Genomic DNA, 7,960 nt, shown 5'->3' on the forward strand with positions numbered 1-7,960 from the left:
AATCAGATACTCTCTGCACCCACCGATCGTTACACATGAGTTTTAATTACGCTAGCGTATATTAATTTCAAACTATAATGGCCAAAAACTGAGAAATAATGAATTTTTTTCATTTCTTTCTTAATCTTCCTGTTAAAATAGATTTAGAAAAAAATAATTCTTAGCAAAATGTAGCACCCAAAGAAAGCCTAATTAGTGGCGGAAAAAACAAGATATAGATCAATTCATTGTGATAAGTAGCAATAAAGTTATAGGCGAATGAATGGGAGGTGAACGTTGCTCGGATGCATGAGATTTTCGGACTGCGGTGCTGAACCGGATAAGCTGATGTCTTTCGCTAAGGGATACATCATCTTATGCGGAGATTTCAATTTTTGCCTAAATCCCCAATGGGACTCCTCTTCCAAAAGTCTACTGTATCGAGCTCCATGCTTACCTCTATCAAAACAAAGCTTCAATCTTGCTCTCTAACAGACTCCTGGAGAGTTTTACACCCCAATGAATATAACTACACTCATTACTCACATGTACATAAATCCCATAGCAGAATTGAATATATTCTAGTCTCGCAATCACTCTTAGATAAATGTATTAAATCCTACATTGGAAATAGGTTGTGGTCAGACCATGCCCCGGTCCATTCCTCTTTTCTGCTAGACAGTAGAACCCATTCCTTCATCCCTTGGAGGTTAAATAACAACCTACTAAAAGACCAGACATGTATAGCAGATATTACCAAAGCTATAGAACACTTTCAGATAGATCATAGGGATGATGAAACAGCCCCAAGCTTTAAATGGGAAGCTCTCAAGTGTACCCTGCGAGGCTTGCTGATTTCACATGGCACCAGATTAAAGAAGGAAAAGGGAACCCAAATAACCAATTTAATAACTAAAATTGGTGATCTGGAGGAGGAACTTAAAAAGGGGCCTTCTCCCGTGGTTGAGTTAGAACTTTCCACAGCCAGACACAACTTGCCCTCACTCCTAGATAAACGCACACTTGCAGACAGGATGCGTCTTAAAGGTGCTCTTTATGAACACGGAGGGAAATGTGGACGTATGCTGGCTAGATATCTTCATCCCAAGTTAAATAATTCTTCTATTTTTACTATTACTTGCTCTGATGGGTCCAAACTTTACAAAACCTCTGAAATTGCTGAGGCATTCAGATTGTACTACGAATCGCTTTACAATATTAAAGGAAAGTTCTGTGAAATGCAACCAGAATCCCTTAAAAGAAAGAGCCAGTCTTATTTAGACAAAACCAAGTTACCAGATATCTCATCTGAAATGGCAAGGGAACTGGAACAAGATTTTTCCTACCAGGAGCTAATGGAAAGTATTAAATCAGCTAAACCAGGTAAAAGCCCAGGTCCTGATGGCTTCACAGGAGCATTCTACAAGAAATTTAGTACCCTTCTTGCCCCCCATATGCTTTCAGCATTTAACTATATATCAGCTGACCATTCCTTCCCTGCGCAAGCGCTCAATACACATATAACGGTCATACCAAAGCCGGATAAAGACAATGCATTGTGTGCTAACTACCGCCCAATCTCTCTTATTAACTTAGACCTCAAATTTTTCTCCAAAATGCTGGCTGAAAGATTAAAACCAATCCTACCAGATATTATCCATAATGACCAAACAGGGTTTGTTACTAGGAGAGAAGCGAAAGATAACACCCCGAAGTCAATATCCGTGATTCATAGGGCTAGGACAATGGGAAGTCCATTGTGTATGGTTTCGGTGGATGCAGAGAAGGCCTTCGACAGGGTCCACTGGTAGTTTTTAGAAGGATCTCTAGTTCAGATAGGCCTAGGAACTAAATTTATTGAAAGGCTTATGGCATTATACAGTAACCCCTCTGCTCACGTTAAAGTGAATGGGGCCCTGTCGGAGGCCTTCCTGGTCCGAAATGGGACAAGACAAGGGTGCCCACTGTCTCCCCTCCTTTATGTTATTTGTATGGAGCACCTTGCTGTGGCCCTTCGCAATAACCTTTCCATCCAGGGTGTTGCTTTAGGTAACACATCAGTCAAACTATCGCTTTTTGCTGATGACCTTCTTATTTATGTCTCTAATCCCATAATTGCTTTCCCTAATATACTTAAAGAATTAACGGAATATGGTAACCTTAGCAACTTCAAAATCAATCTCTCCAAAACTGAAGTACTTAATATCACCCTCCCAGAACATGTAGTCCAGACATTAACTGCTTCCTTCCCTTTTCAATGGCAGTCTACTAAAATTAAGTATCTTGGAGTATATATTTCTAGGGACCCTTCTGAATTGTTCCGGTTGAATTTTCCCCCCTTGGTGGCTAGAATTCGTCAGGACTTGGAACGATGGAGATCCCTTCGTCTTTCCTGGTCCTGCCGAATATGTGTGATCAAAATGGACGTCCTGCCCAAATTGCTCTATGTCATGCAAGCACTGCCGATTGGGCTCCCAAGTCCCTTCCTCAAGAAACTCCAGACTGATTTCTTACACTTCATTTGGGACAGAAAGCCACACAGGATCAACTTTAAGCTACTAAGCCGTCCCAAAGTGGGTGGGGGTATGGGCATACCTGATATTCGTCTTTATTATTACGCAGTTCTCCTAACACAAATCCTGGACTGGTTTCAGAGCAGACAGTCCAAACAATGGGTCATACTGGACTCTACCTTCTCAACGAGTGACCCAAGGGCCTTATTATGGATACCACCCTCCCAGAGACCAGGGAGGGAGAATATGGCGTTGGCTCCCCAGTTTCTTCTCAAAGGATGGGACATGATCAGCAAATCATTTAAATTGTCATCTATCCCTGGCCCCCTCTCCCCTCTTCTAGACAACCCAGCTTTTGCTCTGGGAATACATTCTCATAGCATATTGGGTTGGGAAAGAGAGTTTTGGCCACAGGTGAGACACTTAGTGAATTCGTCAGGTCTTAAGGAGAGAGGGGAAATTGGAGACCCATCATCAACACATAGAATCAACTGGTTTCTTTGGGAACAAATTAAATCCTTCTATAAATCACTGACTCCAAGCACTAACATTCTCCGAGGGCTTACATCCTTTGAGTCTCTCTGCTCTGCCTCGCTCTCTACTGAACACAAAATCTCTACCAAAATCTCTACCATGTACACTGAGCTCATTGGATATAACAGCACGAAACAACTACTTTCTCTTACAGACAAATGGGACAGGGATCTAGGTAAAGAACTAGAAGGTGAACAATGGGAAAAAATATTTGCTTTAACACACAAATCCACCATTTCCGCTTCCCTCCAGGAACGCAATTATAAGATACTGGCCAGACGGTACAGATGCCCCGCTCAAACCGCTAAATATAAAACTAATGATACTATGTTGGAGATGCCAAACAGAAACCAGTTCCTACATTCACATATGGTGGAATTGCCCATTAATAAAACCTTTTTGGGAAAGCATATTTGCTCTCAACCATTCTTTTTACCTAGAGTCCCTCCCATTTACCCCAGAGCTAGCTCTATTAAGCCTACTCCCAGGAAAGATCTCCCAAGCCAAAAATTTTTTTACCAGTACCCTGATGGTTGTAGCCAAACTCTTAATTGCCCGTAATTGGAAGAGCTCAGTGATACCCACCATACATCAAGTCTTTACAGAATTGAATAACATTTGTCACTTGGATGATCTATACCATAGCTCAAATGACAGAACTGAAGCTTTTGTATGCAAATGGGCGGTATGGTACGAGTATAGAAACTCGGAGGAGGCGAAAACCCTACTACTTCAGTAAAACATTTAATACAAACTGGATGTAGAACTCGCTTTATTATATACATACTAACCTCTTAAGTACGACTGTTTTGACTGCTTTGGACCTCACTGAACCTTCGGGAACTATATTCCTTCTCTTATAACCCTTTCCCTTTTTCTGCAATCTTTTCCTGTCTTTTCCTTCCTCTTTTCCTTTTCCTCATCCTCTCATTTGTTGGGTACGGTCAATGGATAGTTTTATGCACAGCTGCATTTATTATATATATTTATATATATATATATATATACATTATTATATATTTCTTTTGATAAACTCATCCCTTAAATAATTTACTATCTATGCCAGTGATAGATCGGGGGAAACAGAATATTGTGGCACTTACTCACTTCTGTTGGTCTTCCCCGACAATGTTCTTTATTTACGTGTTTTGTATTGTTTTTTCTATGTACAATAAAAGTTTTAGTACAAAAAAAAAAAAAAACTAACGCAATCACTGCACAAAGCGATTTTGTGAGCGTTTGTGTTTTCCTATACCTTCCATTGAGACAAAAATGCCCCAAAAATGTTACAGGCACAGCTTTGCTGAACGCACAGCGCACAAACCTCGCTGATATGAACCTTCTCACAGAGATTCATTGCACAAGCGTTTTGTTGGCGATTTTCAAAATCTCTTGAACTTGAACTGCACTTGAAAAAAGGAAAAAAGGAAAACGCCCCTAGTGTGAACACGCTCTAAATGTGTGTGTTTTCTCTTGTGTTTGCCCAGTAGTTATTTGCCAATTTAAAGATAGGGACACCAAGAGCCAAATATAGCGTAGTATGTACTGGTAATATGGGATGAAGTTGATAGAGAAAGTACAAATATACTCACAAAGCAGGGTTACCTCAAAGGCAACCACTGTAATAGCAGGTGGGGAGATTAGACCTGACCCCACTCAGGATTAAGAAATCGCTCTCCATACATCAGGAAAAAAGGGGATGACACCCCTCCACCAAGGGTGGACTTAGAACAATGTAACAGGGATACAGAGGCACCAGAAGAATAAAAATGTCTAAAAAGTTTAAAATTCGTGGAGGCAGTAGTGGACTTACCTCCTCCAAACAGACACAAGATAGGCCAAAAAAGTTTAGCAGAACAAATTTATTTACATGCTCCAGGGGAAATGCAACGCCTTCGCAGGTATGACCTCACTTCATCAGGCAATAGGTAGCAGGGGGGCCCAGAAGCCGCAGGGGACCCTGTGGGGGGGTGTGATACGTTTGTGACATGACTGTCAATGTATGGAAAATCCTTTAATGTATGGGATTATTTAATGTATGGGATTACTGTTCATGTATATATGTTAAATGTTCATTATATTCTGTCTGGTACTGGATGGATTATTATAGTTTATCACAGTTACTAGAGAAGTTGCTGTAATTTCTGCCCTTGTGCAGGACAAGAACAATGAATTGCTGTGCAATAAGTTACATTTCTTACATTTGCTCACATTCCTTGTCCACAAAGCAACATGTTCTTCTTGCCCTTTGGTAGAAGAAAAACATGTGCTGTTCACGTGCTGGATTATCAACATATGGTCTTTCTGCGCTTGCACGCAGTGAGAGCATGTTCGGATCATGCGCTAAAGTAGCAACATGTGGTCTATCTGCGCTTGCGTGGAGTGAGATCTTGTTGTGATCACGTGCTGAAGCAGCAACAAGTGTTTTTTCTGCAGTTGCGCAAAATAGAAACATCTTCCGATTAGCTGCTTATGCGCTTGCGCGGTTATGATGATTCTGTCTCTTAAAGGCAGGGGAAAACACTTTGATTTCTGGCTATTTCCAGATGATCAGCAGATGTGCTGTTCATGTATGTTCCAGTTGTTTCCCCTTTTGAGGTCGCTGAGGTCCCCCGATTCTCCCTGGGTAATGCTACAACAGCTGGTAACGTATTGATGCATGCTTCTAATTACTCAAACTAACTATGATTCTGCAGGCTTAGATAATATTGTAACAGGATTGTACGACTAAATAAAACTATTCCTTTAAGTTGAATATACATGTTTTGCTGCAATTTTCTTTATTCCCATCTTTGAATGGTGAGCGAAGTTAGAGGGTTTAAAAGCCCTATTTGCTTAGGCAAAACAGGGGAGAAGTTTATTTTCCCTCTCCTGAGAGACTGACAACTAAGGGCATGGAGAGAAAAAGCTTTCTGCTATCTGCACAATGGTTCTATTGACTGCATCTGCCATTGATAAGGAATCATACAAAGTTTTGCAGACAAAGATTTGTAGACAGTCCCTATTCAGTGTGCAGCAGTGTCTTGTGTACAGCTCTGCTCTACCCCCAGCTTCTCTACCCCTCTCCACGTGCTCTGTATTGTAGTGATGCTAGAGGAGTCTGTAGAGCCAGTTCTGCTCCATCAGAGGTGGACAAAGTGTGTGTTCTGCAAACCATGTGTCTGTATGTGTGAAAACATGCACATTTTATCACAGAAGCCAATGTAATTGATAGAGAAAATGCGTACAGTGCTTCACTACTGTCTGTTTTTATCTGCATGGGGAAAACACATCCAAGTGTGCTCTAGCCAAATGAATAACTTGGTTCTCAGTTTACCTGTGCAGAAAGCGAGGGGGGGGGGCCCTATCCAAAGTTTTGCAGGGGGCCCAGTGACTTCTAGTTACACCCCTGGTAGCGAGGTAGTACAAGCAGAAGGATGAAAAGGGATGTGAAGACTCCACACTTATTAACTTCCCAAACTAGCCTCTCCCTCCCCCCATGCTAGTCATACAGTATGCTACGGGATTCCCTAATACTAAGCAATCAATATGTCCCAAAGGAAAATATCAATCATTTACAGAATTGCTTGTACCACTACACACTGCCTGATAATCAGCTTTGCTCTGATTAATGCAGTACAAAACCTTTGATTGGCATTATTATTATTTAGTATTTATATAGCGCTGACATCTTCCACAGCGCTGTACAGAGTATATTGTCTTGTCACTTAACTGTCCCTCAGAAGGACTCACAATCTAATGCCTACCATAGTCATATGTCTATGTATGTATTGTGAAGTCTATGTATTGTACTCTAGGGCCAATTTTAAGGGGAAGCCAATTATCTTATCTGTATGTTTTTGGAATGTGGGAGGAAACTGTAGTACCCGGAGGAAACCCTCACAGACACGGGAAGAACATACAAACTCCTTGGAGATAGTGCCCTGGCTGGGATTCGAACCAGGGACCCAGCGCTGCAAAGTGAGAGCGCTAACCACTATGCAGCCGTGCTGCATTATGCAGCTTTTGATTGCGTACGGGTGCCCTTATATCAGCCACGCATCCACCCTTTGCAGGCTACCTCAGTGTGTCAGCTGTAGAGAGGCAGGGCACACAGTCTTATTTTTATGATGAATCCTATTAACCCTGCCCATAGAGTGAAGGTGTAGTCCGCACAATGTCGGTTGAAAATAAAATTGCTTTATTGAATCTGGAACATATCAAGCTCATGCTATGATTAAGGATGGTGTCACATCCGAAACATGTCAGCATGTGGTGTCTGGATATTAGCTTGATTAGTGCCCGATTCAATAAAGCAATTTTATCTTCAACCTACATTGTGCGGATTACACCTTCACTCTATGGCATTGTGGGGCTGAACAGCCTGGTTCCAGCACTGTCGGCTGATTGAGGTCTTCAGCAGAATACCACCTTTACTCGTTATCACCACAAGAAAAGATGCCCATTCCAAAGACATGAAAATAATCACTACTCATCATATTCAAGTAAGGTGAAGTTAATAATAAAATTTATTGAGGACCTATCCAAGCAAAATAAGTTAAAAACAATGAATTAAAAACCACTTTCTGAATCCAAACGTACCGGTAATTGGAAATCCTCAGGAGCAGCAAAACCTTTATGTGTCACAATGTGAATCATATCATCAAAAAAAAAAATATATATATATAAAGTGCACACACCATATATTGCACAGCTCACAATATAGGTTACAAATACAAAGGTAAAAAAATACAAAAATACAAAAATAAAATATATTCAAAGAATTGGCAAAAAACTGCTATGTACTGGTTGTGTTAAAAAAAAGTGCTATGTGCTGAGGAAATAAATAGATAGATATATGCATACAAACAGTGCAAAAATCGGCTGTTTCACAATAGATACAAAATGTCCATCTAGTCAATAATGAAATGATAGTGATCACAGAAAAGTGTACA

This window comes from Hyperolius riggenbachi, chromosome 3, assembly GCF_040937935.1.
Source record: "Hyperolius riggenbachi isolate aHypRig1 chromosome 3, aHypRig1.pri, whole genome shotgun sequence".
NCBI lineage: Eukaryota > Metazoa > Chordata > Amphibia > Anura > Hyperoliidae > Hyperolius > Hyperolius riggenbachi.